We start from the raw sequence: 19927 nt of genomic DNA, 5'->3' as shown, positions 1-19927 counted from the left end.
AATTTGGGTCCATAGCCCTTATTGACGGATCATGAAACGAGGCCCACTATTGCTTAACATATGATGGGCCTTGAACAAAGCTGATGAATGCTCACAGACATCTGTTGCATGGTTGAGGCGCTTTACTTTCAAGCTGCCCAGTGTAATGTATGACAACTGAAGCCAGTCCTGGCTTTGGACCAATCACTTCCTCCAACTTGGGAGATACTGCTCATAGCCATAGTAGAAACCCTAAACTATAAATCCTACAATGCAAAGTGCTGTATGATACAGAGGCAGAGTTGTCTAAAGGTGTCACACATGATATGAACGAGCCATTTGTTTCTTGGTTGCAGTCATGACTCTTGCACTGGTCATCAGATAGTACAATGAAACATCAGAGAGGAAGTGCTTGGATACCCAGGTGAAATGGGTTTAAGGTGCAAGCCCAGTCTCCAGTGGACTAGTGACAGTCTGATTTATTTAGTTGAAGTGTGAACTTCACTTTCCACAGATGATATATTTACCGATGGGCAGTGAGGAGAAGTTGACTCTGTTGTGGACATGCTCAGTTCGCAGTGACATCAGTGGTGCACATTTCAAAGAAAGAAATTGGTCCACTTGCCTTTTTAAGTGAATCAGTTTATATTGTACAATTAAGTAACTTCCAGTCTCCCTAGGAAGGCCAAGATATGTGTATATTTATACTTCTCTGTAATCAATACAATTATTTGGATTGATAAATGCCATACACATTCGGACACTATTCACATAATTGTTTACAAGCTAACTTTGTTCTACCCACAACATATTGTTTTGTATCAGAGGGTTGAACATCTGTTGCCCATTATGAAATGAAAGACACAAGACTGGGTGCAACCAGCCTTTCATCCTTCCAAGTTAAAAAGCACTATTGAGTTAGCTAACATTAGCAGAATAACGAGATGCCCAAAGAGAATTCAGTTTACAATTTGCATTTTATAAATATATAGTAACTGAGCATTTTTTAAATATGTTAGCAAAATATAACACACGGATGGATGAATGAGATTTACGCAGGTAAAATTGTCATAAATATGGAAAAAGTAATTTAAGGATTCCAGGAATATTCTGAATTTCGTGGTTCATAGTGTTTTGTATTAGCACCCCGCTTATCTTGCAGAAGTGTTTACCACCTGTAAGAAATTGGGTTACTGGTTGAGGGGTGAAACCCTTCTCAAGCAGAAACCACAATTCTTCTTAGGGTGAAGCCACAAGCAAACGCTAACTTAGCCTGTGCTCAACCCTCGGGTAACTTGGCACAGAGCAGTCAGACGTAACTCAGAGGCAAAGTGTAAAGTATTTGTGCAACACTTCAAACAGCAACACAGTGAAAACACACCACAAAAGGAGCCAACAACAAAGTCAGAAAATAGAGCAACTTCTAATAAATAAAACAAGAGATGACAAAAATCCAATCAGTAGAAATATTCAATCTAAAAGATTTAAGTAAAAATGGTGCCAAAAGACGTAAAGGGCCAACTGTGGATATCTGGTTTCACTGGACCGGGACAAAGTCACAAGTTCAGGCTGACCACAATAGAAGGCCGGCCAGCTACAGGGACCCATAGGCCCGCTGGACAAAGTACCTTCAATCCTGGTTTTCAAAGTGTTGTGAAAATCTGCGTCACTGAGGCATTGCACAGCCAAAGCGATGCTGTAGGGCGAGGGCCTGCTTTGTCGACGTCAAAAATCTGTTGAACAAGTGCTTGCAATGTGAAGTCCAGAGTCGGGAATGCTTTGCGTAGGTGGAGCGATACGTCTGTTCTTAGGAGCTGTGAGGCTGTGATGTGGAGTCTGGCATTGTCGTCGAGCCTGCTGTCGACGGGGGATTCGAGGGCCTGCTGTGAGGATGGAACATTTTCTGTCTTCTGTGCCATTATCCTTATGGTAAAGCCCAATTCTCACAGTTATAAATATCATGCCTGCAGCTTTCCTCCTCATATGTTCTGTCAGTCACCAGCAGGCTTTTGTGAAACACCTTTTTTGGGCAATACGAAACTATCTGTGAGCTCTAATGTGTTTTTTTGTTTGAAAGATGTTTATGTGGAAGGATGACAGTGAGTGAAAGCATTAGTTTTCATTGCAGTGCCAAAATGATCCAGGTTTTACTGGGGCTTCTAGGACTTCTCAAAGATTGGAACAGAACCTGTGCAGCAAATGGACTTGGCTAAGCAGAGGGGATGGGTCTGGTAGACTTGTGGGTATGTATGTGGAGTGTTTTCTCTGAATTATTGGGCTTATCTCATGACCATGTCAGCACAGAGGAACTCCTGCACAGCTCGCCTCCTGGGCTGGAGCTCTCTAGTGACAGCATGGAGCTGTGCTGACTTCCTGTAGTCACCTCCTGCACAGCTCGCCTCCTGGGATGAGTGACGTCAGCATAGAACTGTGCTGACATCCTGTAGTCGCCTCCTGCACAGCTCGCCTCCTGGGATGAGTGACGTCGGCATAGAACTGTGCTGACTGTTGTGTCGTGCCTGTGATGCAACAGGCATGCACGTTAGTGTGAGGGTCATGTGACCCTGTTTAATAAACAAGGGTACGCTCAAACTTAGGCCAGTCGGGCTACGTGCGCCAACCCAGTAGCAACCACCACACTGTCTCCCGTGTCATTATTAATCAGCCCCCAGGCCACCAACATATCCTGGTCCCCAGCACTGGTGTCAGACACCCAGACGACATCACAATTGGCGACGAGGGCGGTTGGGCCCTCGCATTGGCAGACGGCGGGGCGGCTGCGAGCATCCCTGCTACCTCGCGGCGCTTGTGCCCCAGATGGCGGTGTCCCTTGCCCTGACCCCCAGAGTCTCAATCGGGGCACGGGCATTCCGGAACTGTGGCGGAGAGGCCATAAAAAGGTGAGCGCGCCCTGCATGATCACCCACTCAGCTGCTGCGTCCGCGTGGCACCGCGGCGAACACCCCCGTGTGCAGAAGGGGGAGGGGCGAGTCACTGCCCGTCACTGGAGAAGGAGCGCTCCCAAGCCGTGTGCAGCGCTCGGTGAGCAGAGGCGCTGGCACATGTGAGGCCCAGCAGTGCTGCAGCAAAGGGAGCACGTGGCCTGGAAGTACCCGGCCCTGCTGTACAAGGGGGAAAAGAACGAGAAGGCCGTAACACAGGCCTGGAAAAGGCAGCCACAAGTGCAGAAATGGGCAAGTCAGCTGCCAAGAACCGTGGCAGAGGTCAGGACAGGCGCCACCACCCCCACATAATAAGGCAGGAGAGCCAGGTCAACCAGGAAGGGTCAGCACAGCCCCACAGAAAGTGAAACTAACTCAGGTGCAAGTTTCCTCACACCCCGGAGGCCAGCAGCCATAGTGAAGGACGGAGCTGAAGCCAACGCAGTCAGAACGGCACAGCCACTAATCAGAGAGGCAGTGATCAAGGAAAAGGGACCATAAATACAGGATCAAAACACCAATCACCATGTCCACGATACCACCTATAGAACCATTTATAGTGGAGGGCTCACCCTCATCGCTGGCACCCAAATGGAAAGATTGGGTGGACCATCTCCTGATATTCTTTGAAGCCACCAAGGTCCACAAGGACCAGAAACGAGCAATGTTGCTACATCTGGGGGCCAAAGACATTCATAACATCACTAAGGCACTCGTGGAGGCCACGCCAAAGAATCACCACACACTGATAAACGCTCTCAATGGACACTTTGAGCCGATGGCCAATCAGGACTATGAGAGATTCCTATTCAGACAAGCCCGCCAGCTCCCCGAAGAGTCACTGGACAAGTATCACGCCCGTCTGAAGAACCTAGCATGCACGTGCAGATTCCAAGACCAGACGGAAGAGATTAGGGGACAAGTGATTCAAGGCTGCACCTCAGCCAAGCTTCGTGAACGGATACTGGAAGAGTCCGGGAAGTCTCTTGCGACATACTCACCCTGGGGCGCACCAAGGAATTATCGACTGCTCATGCCGCACACATGGAGGCGGCCCTCCAGTCTCCGGTGAAGTCAGAGCCGGTGAATGCGGTGATGACCAAACCCCCGCAGAAGTGGAACAAGAAAGGGTCCGGAACGACATCTTCAGGGCCGGCCAAGAAGTGTGGATACTGCAGAGGAACACCCCACCAGATGGCGGAATGCCCTGCAAAAGGCAAAAGGTGGGCGTTTCAACCATTTTGAGAACTTCTGCAGGTCCAAGTGGTATCACAAACCTTGACAAGTGGTTAATGCACTACACGAAGGCGAGAGACCCCCAAGCGATATGGATGATGATGAGGATGAAGAGCGGACAGTACACAAGGTACATATGATTGGTACCGCTGCTCGGAAAGCACGACTGTTACCCCAGTGTAACATCCGCGTGGGACCACAGGACTTCATGGCTGTAGTCAACACTGGAGCCACGATCAATATCATGGCTGCTGCTCTTCACCGCACTACGAACCCAATGCCCGCATTGCATCCCTCATCAATCACTGTATTCGCATATAGTCAGGCCACGCCCCTGAAAATAAAGGGTCGCTTTAAGACGTCCATATCTCATGGCGACCACTTCATCACCACCAATGTGTATGTCACCGAGGATGGTCAAGGCATGCTGTTGGGGTGTCAAGCTGCCAAAGATCTGGGAGTGGTGACTTTTGCCTTTGGAGTACACCAGGAGTCAATTCAACATCTACTATCCGAATTCTCTGAGGTCTTCGAGGGGATCTAAAGATTCAAAGGCAAGGAGATCCACTTGCACATCGACCCGACGGTCCAGCCCGTGGCTCTATGGCACCGGCGGATTGCCTTTCACCTGCGACCACAGGTAGAGGCCGAACTCAAGAAGCTGGAGGCCGCCGGCATCATTGAGAAAGTATCGGGGCCCATGCCCTGGGTCTCTCCGATTGTTGTCACCCGGAAGCCCAAACAGCCTGGCGTGGGGAGGATTTGCATAGACATGAGCCTGCCAAACGCTGCAATCAATAGGGAACGCCATATCACCACCACCATAGATGACCTCATTGGAGAAATGGCTGGGGCCTGTTGGTTCTCGAAGCTGGATCTACGGTCCGGATACCATCAACTGGTCTTGGATGAGGCATCTCGAAACATCACAACCTTCTCAACTCATGTGGGGTTACGGCGATACACCCAGCTGAGCTTCGGGGTGTCCAGTGCGGCTGAGGTCTTTCAGAACATTATGCACAAGATAATCATGGATATACCTGGCGTGGTAAACAACCTTTACAATGCAACTTTTACATTGCAGAGCCTTTACAACGCAACCATTACAACGCAAACTATTACAACGCATTGCTCTGGGGGGCGCTCTAGGATAGGGAATAGGTTAATTTACTATCCAATAACCTTCCCTAGTGTCCACGGGGACTAGAGTTGGAATAGTAAATTAAACTATTCACTATCCAGCACCCCAAAGCACTATGCGTTGTAATGGACTGCGTTGTAATACTTGCGTTGTAAAGGCATGCGATGTAAAAGCATGCGTTGTAATGTCATACATCCACCTGGCGTTATCAACGTCAGTGACAACATCATGATTCGTGCGAAGACCATTCAAGAACACAACATCCGTCTCACTCAAGTACTTCACCGGCTGCGGGATGCGGGACTTACCCTTCACCGGGAAAAGTGCGAGTTCCTGAAAAGGTGCGAGATATTAAAGATGCCGTGGCCCCTGCCAGTGCAACTGAGGTCGTAGCTTCCTCAGCATGGTGAACTATGGGGGGAGGTTCTTTCGCGATCTCATCAACCTGACCCTGCCGTTGAGAGAGCTCACAAAGGACTCGACCCCGTGGAAGTAGGGTCCCGAACAAGGCAAGGCCTTCAAGGACATCAAGAACGCGCTTTCAGAAGTGACCAGGCTTTCTTTCTTTGATCCTAGAAAGATGACCCAAATAGCTGTGGATTCTGGCCCCATGGGCTTAGGGGCCGTGCTGCAACAGAGACGACATCAAGATGGCGAATGGGCTCCCGTGGCATTTGCAAGCAGATCCCTCACCAAGACAGAATAGTGCTATTCTCAGATTGAGAAAGAAGCCATTGCCATCCATTGGGGGTGTCGTCATTTCCACCTTTATGTCTATGGCAAGCCATTCGTGGTGGCAACTGATCATAAACCTCTTGTGGCTCTGTTTTCCGGAACGTCCACCCAACCGCCTCCATGGATTGAGAAGTGGATGTTGCAGCTTCAAAACTACAATTGTAAGGTGGAGTACCAACCAGGGTCTCGGAATCCCGCAGATTACCTATCTCGACACCCCAGAGCAGCCATGGCACAGGAAATGGAAGATGCGGCCGATACAACAGAGTATTTCCAGTGTGTCACGGCTCACTCCTGCCCCCTTCCTCTCTCCATGTAACGCCTCCGAGAAGTGACGGCAAGTGATGAGTGTTTGCAAAGGGCCAAAGCTGCCCTGCAACGTGGCAATTGGCATAAGGCCAAGGAAGACTGGAAGATCCTGACAGCCCATGCCCAGAAACATATGGACAAAAGAACAAAACAACTGCCTGTACTGGACTTCACTTAACACTATTTATACCAACCTTTATGAATGAATCATACTGGTCCGTTTTTAGAATTTACGTCACTGAATTTTTATTAATTCGTTTTAATAGTGAAACCATATTATTTCATAAAGACTTCACTTGTTTGATTGTGCATGTACAAACATATACATACATAATTGCAACACATCCACCAACCATACTGTGCTTACATTCATACCTCATATATCACTGCACAAAAAACACCTACAACATTATTTTTTGAACCTAATGTCAAAGAAATGGGTTACACGTCCCTATTAATGGTGTTACACTTTGTTAATTTAGTCATTAACAGACTTATTTTGTTGAAAAAGTCATTCAAGGAACCAAGCCATATTATCCAAACCACTAATTTCTTTCCTTAAATCCGATTGACAAAAGGTACCAACAAACTGGTCAACAAACTGGTCGACGCGTTTCGAACCCCCAAATGCGGGGTTCTCTTCAGTCCTGACTACCGTGAGAGGAACACAGTGACGAGACGTAGACCGTCACTGCCGCGTTCTAAACAACTTAAAGGATCAAGTGGGAATTGCCCGGCGCCACGGTTGGAGATCGGGCCACTTCTAAACAATATTCGGGCCCAGTCATCACGCGCCCATATGTGAACGTAGATTGATACACGTTATTAGAGTGTCCACTGTGTCCTATGTCTACCCCCATTCATCAATATAAAGGGACTGTGACCCACAATTAGAAGTGTTGGTCCTGAAGAGAACCCCGCATTTGGTGGTTCGAAACGCGTCGACCAGTTTGTTGACCAGTTTGTTGGTACCTTTTGTCAATCGGATTTAAGGAAAGAAATTAGTGGTTTGGATAATATGGCTTGGTTCCTTGAATTGCTTTTTCAACAAAATAAGTCTGTTAATGACTAAATTAACAAAGTGTAACACCATTAATAGGGACGTGTAACCCATTTCTTTGACATTAGGTTCAAAAAATAATGTTGTAGGTGTTTTTTGTGCAGTGATATATGAGGTATGAATGTAAGCTCAGTATGGTTGGTGGATGTGTTGCAATTATGTAAATGTAATGTATATTTATAACATGATGTTTTGAAGTGTATTTTGTTATATTTGTTTGTACATGCACAATCAAACAAGTGAAGTCTTTATGAAATAATATGGTTTCACTATTAAAATGAATTAATAAAAATTCAGTGACGTAAATTCTAAAAACGGACCGGTATGATTCATTCATAAAGGTTAGTATAAATAGTGTTAAGTGAAGTCCAGTAATGGCAGTTGTTTTGTTCTTTTGCTATATTAGGCTTAGCCTTACTGGGTCAGAGCCACGACCCTGTATTGTTTTTTCTAGAAACATATGGACAGCCTCTACCATGTCCGTGATGAGCTCACTGAAGACACTACGGGGTGTTTGCTGCGGGGGCACCGGCTGGTGATCCCCACGCCCTTGATGGATCAATGTGTGCAACTTGATCACATAGGGCATCAAGGCATGGTAAAGACCAAGTCTCGACTCAGAACCAAGGTGTGGTTCCCGCTAATGGACGAACTGGTGGAAGCCACTGTCTGGTCATGCTCTGCCTGTCAGGTAATTGCCGAAGCACCTCGCCCTGCGCCAGTCATCACGGAACCTCGCCCGAGATCTCCCTGGTCTTGTGTTAGCTTGGACTTTGGTAGCCTTCCTGATGGCCGACACACATTTGTAGCTATCGATGACCATTCAAAATACCCTGAGGTTGAAATCATTGCTACCCCCAGTGCTACCGAAGTAATCCCGAAACTGGAGAAAATTATGGCTGCTCATGGACTCATACAAGAACTCCGCACTGACAATGGACCTCCTTTCCAAGGGCAGGAACTGGACACGTACGTTAAAGCCCTTGGCATAAGCCACCGTAGGATCACACCCAGGTGGCCCCTGGCAAATGGCGAAGCGGAAAGGTTCATGCGAACCCTGAATAAAGTAATACACATTGCCCATGATAAAGGCCAATCCATAGAGTTAGCCATCTTCATATTCCTGAGAAGTTACCGTCAGACGTCCCATACCACCACGGGGACCGTCCCAATACCGGCTGCGAGAGAATCCAGAGCCCTCGTGCCGTTTGCAAGACTATTTCACGTAAGACTGTTCTTAATTATGTTTGCCAGAAGTGTATTTTATAAAATGCCAGTATTGGTGCTGTTCATTGGTTTGTCTGGCCCGGAGGTCAGCTACTCATGTGTATTTTTCATGTTTGTTGGGGAGGAATGTTGTGTCGTGCCTGTGACGCAACAGGCACGCACGTTTGCGTGAGGGTCATGTGACCCTGTCTAATAAACGAGGGTACGCGCAAGCATAGGCCAGTTGGGTAATGTGCGCCAACCCAGTAGCAACCACCACACTATCTCCCGTGTCATTATTAATCAGCCCGAGGCCCCCAACATATCCTGGTCCCCAGCGCTGGTGTCAGCCAGCCAGACGACACCACACTGACGTCCTGTAGTCGCCTCCTGCACAGCTCGCCTCCTGGGACGAGTGACGTCGGCTTAGAACTGTGCTGACTTCCTGTGTTAGTTTAGTGAGAAGTGTCTGGGATTGAAACAAGGTTGTGACGTCAGTGACTGGTATCCCTGCTGGCTGCCAAGCAACAAGGCGCATTGAAACCTACCTGAGGGGCCACAGTACAAGGGGCAGCAAGCACACCTTAATGTACATCTTACTACAGTTTACCATCTCTCTTACGTGGAGTCCACATTGAGCATTTTTATTGATGAACTGAAAAGAGCAACATCTCCAGATGAAGGACACGGTGTCCGAAATGCATTGGGGCTTCCTTTCATAATGACGAGCAGTTGCAGATTTAAGAAGTAATTATTACTGAATGGACTCTGCAAGTTGTTGCCTTATACATCTCAGAGTACTGCAGACTATATTGTCTGATGACGTATACCACTTACACCAAGTATTGGCAATTTCCCACATATGTTGTTTAGATTTCTGTCTATGTAAAGTTACATGCATAGCACTCAGTTTACCGTGGAGAGCATGGCCTTTGTTTGTGTTGACTTTTGCATTCCTCGACAGTTAATCGGGGTCAGAATGGCTTTTACTGACGTGAATATTTGGAGGGCTGCTTATAGATTTTTTGGGGAAATTCAACAAGGTCTTTAAAATGTGGCCACACATGAATGATAGATTGACAGTTGCAGAGTATCTGTAGTTGAGTGTATCTTGCAAGGTAATTTTGCATTGATGGAGAGATGTTGTATCTTTGTTGCTTTTGGCCCTGAACTTTAGATAGCTGTGTGACTGACTACCCACGAGGAGTTTAAATGTGATATAAGCTTTAGTTGTCAGCCAATCACTGAACTGTACTGGTGTTTTCTCTAATGATTGAGTGCCGACTGAGACTTCACTCTTTAGATTGGCAAGTAGGATAGGATTGGTACTAGTGAGTTTTCCTTAGTCTATCTATAGTGAGTGCTTCTGATAGGAAGGGCTCTATGTATCTTAATACCTTGTCACTGGAGCAGCATAGTTCTGTGATATTGTGATTGTATAGATCCATGGTCATGAAGATGTTGTAGGTCTATTTAGTCATTGCTGATTTAATTACCTGTAAAGTTTTGGCTTTCTACTCTGTGGCGATTTTGTCACCAGCGATAGTGATGAGTATTAAAGTGAGTTGACTGTCTCCAACTGGTGTCTGGAAGCAATTGGTTACTCGTTGCCGCATTAAACTTCAGTGTCATTGTCACTAATTTCAACACCTATTGCAAATACAAACATAAAGCAAGTAGACTGCAAATAAATTAGTTCCATGAATCATGCAAATTTGACTACTAATGCATTTGTATATGATATATGTACGGAAAATGGCTCTTTTTTATGGCCACCTCCAGGTTTTTCGATTGATGCTGCTGTTTTTTCGACTCTGAGAGTGCACTGAGGCTTACTAACCAGACCTCAGTGCCCTGACCCCAAAGTGTATGTCGAATTGGCTGAAACCAATTGTAAATTGCTAACTTGCCTGAAAATGTCTAGTAAATGGTACCCTGTTACAAAGAGCAAGTAAGTTAGTAAGGTACCCCCGAGCTTGCAGCACTGATTGTGCCACCCTGGATGCCCCAGAAGTAAAACAGGTCCCCCAGTTCGTCACTGCAGACTGGTAGGGCAGTCGTGCACTGCTAGCCTGACTTTGCCATTGAAAGCAATGCCAAAGCCACCACTACCCCTGGACATGTGTGTAAGTCACCCCTCTGTCAGGCCTACCGAGCCCTAAAAGCAGGGTGCAATATATGACACAGGCAGGACATGTGTTTTGCATGTCCTGTCAGTAAAACACGAAAAACTGCTGTTTTACTGTGGAAAGACTGGACTGCCCTGTTGGCGAGTACAGGGTTACATGCTGACTTATCAGCTGTGGTACCTCTTGAACGGTTCGACCAAACTAGGCACTCTAATGTATTAAACAACTTATTACATTAAGCTCGACTTGTATTTCAAGTCAAAATTAATGTAACTTGTTGCAGTGTGCAGCTTTAGCACAGCTGGCACATTGTTGCCTTTAAAAATTCTGTGCCTTTTAAGGCACGCATGGAGCCTGCTCCATGAGACAGTTTTCTGCCCTCTTGGAGAGTTGTACCAACAGCTCTCAGGATGGAGAACAGTGAGGGATTACAAGCCAGGGAGGTGTCACCTCCTGTCTGCAGGAAGCCACTTGTGTGTTTTCCACAAAAGGCAGGCTTAAAAGGTGAAGCCAACAAGTCAGAGGGAAATCCCTGGAGTACAATAATTGACTTCACATATCAGTATAGAAACACTTGTACATTTAAATGGTAGAAACCTATGGTTTACTATGCTATAGGGAATACATAATAATTTCCACAGAGAAATAAAGTTGTTTACAATCTATTTTTAATAAAAACCATACATCTGAACAGTATAAAATACAAGACAAATTAAAATTTCAAAGAATTATTCTTTGAAAAGTAAAAAATATACCTGAAACCAATATCTTCTCATACAAAATTAGACAATACAGCAGTTAAGATTTCAGGACAATGAAAAAACATGCATATGACATTTCAACAATTCATAAGCGATCAACAATGGAAAAGGAAATAAAAACTACAAAGTGAAAAACCCCTGGTGTAACTGTGGCTTCTAAATGTCTTTGCCACTATTAATCTGTAGATCCACAGGCCTGTTTTTACATTAGCTTTTGTAAACAACAGTGACAGGAATACATGTACATCCAGTGTTTACTGGGCCCTGGTTGGATTCTTTATATCTGGGAAATGCGTCGACGCGTTTCGGTGCAGTACATTTGATTCTGTGGCACCTTCTTCAGGACTTCTTTGGTTGGGGTTTCTCGTTTCAAAGAGTCTCGGTTTTTACCTTCTCTGCAAGTATATGGGGAGAAAAGTAAGGAGTCACTTTCTTTACCTAAGGAGTAGACTGTTCTTCATTCACATCATTTCTATTGTCTATCTCCCAGCTTAATACTTATTACGATCTCTCATTAACATATATGGTACAATATCCAGGCATATGTATAACTGTCCATTGGGTGGTAAAAAATAGTTCATGCTGTATATCTACTATGTTTAGTCCATTATTATACTTTACTTCTCAATACCCTTGTTTATTCAGATCATCACCTACCCTCCGATTCCATTTCAATGTGGAAACTATTGCGGCGGGGAGTGGTGGCTCATATGGGAGAAATAAACTGACTAGTGCACAGTTCTCACACTCACACAATTACATATAGAGTATTCTCACCCCCACTGTCTGTGGTAGAAGATCCAAGCTGGGGCCTGTGTAGCGTTTCAATAGATTTCTGCAGTCTTTTGCTACTATGCCCTGATAAAAAATATATCAGAATAATAGGGGACATTATTCCTGGTTAGTGATATGTGGGTTTGAGCCTACGTTTGTAAGGATTAGTTCCATGTTCTAATTACCTTTCTCTGTTAAAAGGAACTCCTGGTATTAGGATGTCTTTTTTCGTCTTTTCAGTCCTTTAGGCAATTAAACTTGTATATCTATATAAACAAAGCACATTTATACTTATTTTATTATTTCCCTCTTTCTGATTAGGGGCTGATAATGTGTTCTTGTTCAACAGATTTCTTACCTTATAGCATTTTAAAACTCTTCTTGAACGGGCATAGGATAAAAGGATTCCTCTCAAGAACTGGATATGTTCTGGTGGAACCAAAATAAATATTAAGAGATGTTTCAATGGTTGCCCAGTCGAAAAATTATTTTGTTCATTATATGCTTTTTTACGTAGGGTCTTTTCTCTATATATAGGTATGTATCTTTCACTCTTTTAAATGTGAACCTACTATATATTTATCCCTTTATGTGTTTAACCCTGTAGCGGAATACATAGGAGATGATAGGTTATAGCGGCGGTGTTTCTATCCTACGCTCAGTCCCTCCCCGCTTTTTAACTTTTAACGATGGTTAGTCTCCTCACTATGTGCGATGCGCTTTGACACTGGTTATTCTTGTATCAAGTTAGACTCACTTTAGCCCACTACTTATTTCTATAGTTCTACAAACGAACGAACTTCTAGTGGCACCCATTATGACTCGGTCCCAGAACTCCTCTGTAACTCTTACCTCGGTCTCGCCGGAGCCGCGTCTCTGCCTCGTTCCAAATACTCTCTGGAGTGTTGGTTAGAGGCGCCTCTATTTATGTGCGCTCCTGGATTGCTAATTGTTTACACCTGGCTAATTCGTCACAGTCCGAGAGGCATAACATACGTCTCTCGTAGCGCCATCTTGGAACAGTGTCCGTGTAGCGTTGTTGCTATCGTTTTTGATATTATTCGCTGGTGCTCGTACCTTATTATTTATGTTACCAGGACGTTTACTTCAAGATACCTCACAGTGGTGGGAGTTATTACATATTGTTACATTTGCAGAAAATATTACTTGTTTTTTAATTATGTGTAGACACTAGTCTTGTAATAGTGCAAAGTATCGCTTTATTTTCACCCCCTTATTCTTTTAATTTAATAAAATGCGTTCGGAACGTCTGGGTTTTTATTTTTACATAAAGCCACTTCTTTCTTCGTTTTTAATCCTACGGCTTTTTAGATATGTATCTGCTGTTTTATATGAATGAGACATGGATTTGAAATCAGTAATTATGACTGATGTTCTGTGTGAATCCGGCGTCAACAAGTGTCTATCGTCTATTTGCCCACTGTGTGAGGTCTAATGTTTATATCTTTTAATTCTGGAATTCGTGGACTTATCTATGGGGACTAGACCACTAGGGGGAGCCCTATCCTCGTTTTTGTTCTAATATTTGTAAGGAAGTGGTTCAATGACACTACGGGTTTTCAGAACAATCATATGTTAATGTTTAATATTTTCTTTGATTAAATAAGGGCCTCCCATTCTTCTCTTGAGTTCAAGCCCTTCTTAATCGTATTAAACTTTACCATATACCACTGCTCCTGTTGTTTACGCCTGGATGCGCTGTTACCTAATCTGGTTAGTTCTTTTATTCTTTCTAAAATGACCCATCTCAGGTCTTTGTCGCTATGACCCTGTTCTTTCCAGTGGGATACTAGTGGGGCATTTTCCTTGTTGTTTTTGATGGCGGACTTGTGTTCCCCTATCCTTAATCTTACCTCGCGGCTGGTTTCTCCTATATATGCCCGGTCACATGGACACAGGATCATATATACAACATTCTTAGTTCTGCAGTTGTTTAAGGTAGTGATCTCGTGTGTGGCTCCATTGTGTTCCACCTTTTTGGTAACCACACATAGTTCACAAATGCAGCAGTTTCCGCATTTGTTGTTTCCAACTGCTTTATGTCCTCTAAGGGTGGTTTGACTTTCTGTAAGATCATCTCTGTATGTGTGTACCAGGTTTGATCTCAGGTTTTTATTTTTTCTGTATGCATATAGTGGACGCTCAAGAGTGGTTATATCTGGTCCGTTATTTAGGATTTTCCAGTTATGGTTGATGATGTTTTTCACCTGATTCGCTATCACTGAGTGTTGGCTCACCATCACTATTTTGTCCTGAGTTTTCTTTTTCTCTTTTTTAGTTAGTAGACATTCCCTGTCGTAGTAGCGTGCTCTTTTCAAGGAGTGGTTAATTAGTTTTTTTGGGTAACCACGTTCTCTGAATTTCCTTTTCATTTCTTCAGCATGTATGTAGAAGTCTGTTAGATCCGTACAGTTTCTCCTCAGACGAAGAAACTCACCAAAGGGTATTGAGTCCTTTTGACTTTTGGGGTGATAGCTGTTATAGTGTAGGATAGAATTACGGTCTGACTCCTTCTTGTACAATTCTACTTTGAGCTGTTTTTCTTGGCTCTTGATACAAATATCTAGAAAGTTTACCTTAGATCTGCTGTATACTGCTGTAAATCTAAGGTTAGAGTCTCCTAGATTGACCCAGGACAAGAACTCTTCAAGAAGTTCTATGGTACCCTGCCAGATGAAGAATATGTCGTCTATGAAGCGAGCCCAATTCCGAATGTTTTCGAAAAATGGGCTCACTTCATTGTATATATGCTTGTTTTCAAATAAACTCACATATATACAGGCTAGACTGGGCGCACAGGTCGCGCCCATGCTGGTCCCTTTCCTCTGGATGTAAAGATCCTTTTTAAATAGCAAAATATTGTTGAGGAGTACCATAGAGACACATTCTACAATGAATTCTTTGTTTCCCCCCACAATTTCGGTCTCTTCCAAGAGATTCTTGACTGCCACAATTGTATCTTTCTGCGGTATATTTGTGTAGAGTGACTCTACGTCGAGAGTCACCATGAGTTCCTTGTCCTCATCGAAATGTGTCCCTTCAGCCTTGGATATCATATCCGCGGTGTCGCGGATATACGATTTTTGTTTTTCCACTAAAGGTTTGAGGAACCTGTCTGCGTACTGGCTCAGAGGTTCAAGAAGTGAGTCAATAGACGCTACTATCGGTCTCAGGGGGGATTGTTGAGGCTTTTATGGATTTTAGGTAGTCCATAAAAGGCCGGGGTTTTGGGGTTTGTATTGTTTAGAAATTTCCACTCTTCTTCAGTAATGTCTCCCTCTTCTAAGGTTTTTTGGAGCAGCATTTCTACCTCTTTTTTTAGTTTGTTAAGTCTGGTTTGGGGAACTCTAGAGTAGTGTTGTTCATTGGACAGAAGGGTCATTACTCTTTGGTCATAGTCATTTGTGTCAAATACTACTACTCCTCCCCCTTTGTCCGCAGGCTTTATTGTTATACTGATGTCTTTGGATAAGGAGTTGATAGCCTCTCTCTGTTCTTTAGTGATGTTGTGTTCTTGAAAGTGTTTTTTCTCTAATAACAAACCTATCTCCAATTTTACAATGGATTCAAAGGTCTCCAAATTTTTGTCAACCATGCCTAGGCCGGGGGTGAAAGTGGACTTAGATCGTAGGCCCGAGTCTGTAGGTGGTTCTCTATTCGGTCTATTCTCAAAAAACCGGCGCAGTCGAATTTTACGGAAAAATGCTCTAAGATCTTTCTCTAGTTGGAATTTCGATGAGGACAAGGAACTCATGGTGACTCTCGACGTAGAGTCACTCTACACAAATATACCGCAGAAAGATACAATTGTGGCAGTCAAGAATCTCTTGGAAGAGACCGAAATTGTGGGGGGAAACAAAGAATTCATTGTAGAATGTGTCTCTATGGTACTCCTCAACAATATTTTCCTATTTAAAAAGGATCTTTACATCCAGAGGAAAGGGACCAGCATGGGCGCGACCTGTGCGCCCAGTCTAGCCTGTATATATGTGAGTTTATTTGAAAACAAGCATATATACAATGAAGTGAGCCCATTTTTCGAAAACATTCGGAATTGGGCTCGCTTCATAGACGACATATTCTTCATCTGGCAGGGTACCATAGAACTTCTTGAAGAGTTCTTGTCCTGGCTCAATCTAGGAGACTCTAACCTTAGATTTACAGCAGTATACAGCAGATCTAAGGTAAACTTTCTAGATATTTGTATCAAGAGCCAAGAAAAACAGCTCAAAGTAGAATTGTACAAGAAGGAGTCAGACTGTAATTCTATCCTACACTATAACAGCTATCACCCCAAAAGTCAAAAGGACTCAATACCCTTTGGGGAGTTTCTTCGTCTGAGGAGAAACTGTACGGATCTAACAGACTTCTACATACATGCTGAAGAAATGAAAAGGAAATTCAGAGAACGTGGTTACCCAAAAAAACTAATTAACCACTCCTTGAAAAGAGCACGCTACTACGACAGGGAATGTCTACTAACTAAAAAAGAGAAAAAGAAAACTCTGGACAAAATAGTGATGGTGAGCCAACACTCAGTGATAGCGAATCAGGTGAAAAACATCATCAACCATAACTGGAAAATCCTAAATAACGGACCAGACATAACCACTCTTGAGCGTCCACTATATGCATACAGAAAAAATAAAAACCTGAGATCAAACCTGGTACACACATACAGAGATGATCTTACAGAAAGTCAAACCACCCTTAGAGGACATAAAGCAGTTGGAAACAACAAATGCGGAAACTGCTGCATTTGTGAACTATGTGTGGTTACCAAAAAGGTGGAACACAATGGAGCCACACACGAGATCACTACCTTAAACAACTGCAGAACTAAGAATGTTGTATATATGATCCTGTGTCCATGTGACCGGGCATATATAGGAGAAACCAGCCGCGAGGTAAGATTAAGGATAGGGGAACACAAGTCCGCCATCAAAAACAACAAGGAAAATGCCCCACTAGTATCCCACTGGAAAGAACAGGGTCATAGCGACAAAGACCTGAGATGGGTCATTTTAGAAAGAATAAAAGAACTAACCAGATTAGGTAACAGCGCATCCAGGCGTAAACAACAGGAGCAGTGGTATATGGTAAAGTTTAATACGATTAAGAAGGGCTTGAACTCAAGAGAAGAATGGGAGGCCCTTATTTAATCAAAGAAAATATTAAACATTAACATATGATTGTTCTGAAAACCCGTAGTGTCATTGAACCACTTCCTTACAAATATTAGAACAAAAACGAAGATAGGGCTCCCCCTAGTGGTCTAGTCCCCATAGATAAGTCCACGAATTCCAGAATTAAAAGATATAAACATTAGACCTCACACAGTGGGCAAATAGACGATAGACACTTGTTGACGCCGGATTCACACAGAACATCAGTCATAATTACTGATTTCAAATCCATGTCTCATTCCTATAAAACAGCAGATACATATCTAAAAAGCCGTAGGATTAAAAACGAAGAAAGAAGTGGCTTTATGTAAAAATAAAAACCCAGACGTTCCGAACGCATTTTATTAAATTAAAAAAATAAGGGGGTGAAAATAAAGCGATACTTTGCACTATTACAAGACTAGTGTCTACACATAATTAAAAAACAAGTAATATTGTCTGCAAATGTAACAGTATGTAATAACTCCCACCACTGTGAGGTATCTTGAAGTAAACGTCCTGGTAACATAAATAATAAGGTACGAGCACCAGCGAATAATATCAAAAACTATAGCAACAACGCTACACGGACACTGTTCCAAGATGGCGCTACGAGAGACGTATGTTATGCCTCTCGGACTGTGACGAATTAGCCAGGTGTAAACAATTAGCAGAGAGAGTATTTGGAACGAGGCAGAGACGCGGCTCCGGCGAGACCGAGGTAAGAGTTACAGAGGAGTTCTGGGACCGAGTCATAACGGGTGCCACTAGAAGTTCGTTCGTTTGTAGAACTATAGAAACAAGTAGTGGGCTAAAGTGAGTCTAACTTGATACAAGAATAACCAGTGTCAAAGCGCATCGCACATAGTGAGGAGACTAACCATCGTTAAAAGTTAAAAAGCGGGGAGGGACTGAGCGTAGGATAGAAACACCGCCGCTATAACCTATCATCTCCTATGTATTCCGCTACAGGGTTAAACACATAAAGGGATAAATATATAGTAGGTTCACATTTAAAAGAGTGAAAGATACATACCTATATATAGAGAAAAGACCCTACGTAAAAAAGCATATAATGAACAAAATAATTTTTCGACTGGGCAACCATTGAAACATCTCTTAATATTTATTTTGGTTCCACCAGAACATATCCAGTTCTTGAGAGGAATCCTTTTATCCTATGCCCGTTCAAGAAGAGTTTTAAAATGCTATAAGGTAAGAAATCTGTTGAACAAGAACACATTATCAGCCCCTAATCAGAAAGAGGGAAATAATAAAATAAGTATAAATGTGCTTTGTTTATATAGATATACAAGTTTAATTGCCTAAAGGACTGAAAAGACGAAAAAAGACATCCTAATACCAGGAGTTCCTTTTAACAGAGAAAGGTAATTAGAACATGGAACTAATCCTTACAAACGTAGGCTCAAACCCACATATCACTAACCAGGAATAATGTCCCCTATTATTCTGATATATTTTTTATCAGGGCATAGTAGCAAAAGACTGCAGAAATCTATTGAAACGCTACACAGGCCCCAGCTTGGATCTTCTACCACAGACAGTGGGGGTGAGAATACTCTATATGTAATAGTGTGAGTGTGAGAACTGTGCACTAGTCAGTTTATTTCTCCCATATGAGCCACCACTCCCCGCCGCAATAGTTTCCACATTGAAATGGAATCGGAGGGTAGGTGATGATCTGAATAAACAAGGGTATTGAGAAGTAAAGTATAATAATGGACTAAACATAGTAGATATACAGCATGAACTATTTTTTACCACCCAATGGACAGTTATACATATGCCTGGATATTGTACCATGTATGTTAATGAGAGATCGTAATAAGTATTAAGCTGGGAGATAGACAATAGAAATGATGTGAATGAAGAACAGTCTACTCCTTAGGTAAAGAAAGTGACTCCTTACTTTTCTCCCCATATACTTGCAGAGAAGGTAAAAACCGAGACTCTTTGAAACGAGAAACCCCAACCAAAGAAGTCCTGAAGAAGGTGCCACAGAATCAAATGTACTGCACCGAAACGCGTCGACGCATTTTCCAGATATAAAGAATCCAACCAGGGCCCAGTAAACACTGGATGTACATGTATTCCTGTCACTGTTGTTTACAAAAGCTAATGTAAAAACAGGCCTGTGGATCTACAGATTAATAGTGGCAAAGACATTTAGAAGCCACAGTTACACCAGGGGTTTTTCACTTTGTAGTTTTTATTTCCTTTTCCATTGTTGATCGCTTATGAATTGTTGAAATGTCATATGTATGTTTTTTCATTGTCCTGAAATCTTAACTGCTGTATTGTCTAATTTTGTATGAGAAGATATTGGTTTCAGGTATATTTTTTACTTTTCAAAGAATAATTCTTTGAAATTTTAATTTGTCTTGTATTTTATACTGTTCAGATGTATGGTTTTTATTAAAAATAGATTGTAAACGACTTTATTTCTCT

At 43.2% G+C, this 19927-nt stretch overlaps 1 protein-coding gene across 1 annotated transcript in view; it reads left to right on the top strand.

Moving 5' to 3' along the window:
* MYO1H (myosin IH) overlaps positions 1-19927 on the top strand; it is a 749175-nt gene that overhangs the window by 721 nt on the left and 728527 nt on the right. The gene's annotated exons all lie outside the window — the stretch shown is intronic.

This window comes from Lissotriton helveticus, chromosome 11, assembly GCF_964261635.1.
Source record: "Lissotriton helveticus chromosome 11, aLisHel1.1, whole genome shotgun sequence".
Taxonomy (NCBI): Eukaryota; Metazoa; Chordata; class Amphibia; order Caudata; family Salamandridae; genus Lissotriton; species Lissotriton helveticus.
This window is presented reverse-complemented; position numbering and strand designations above follow the sequence as displayed.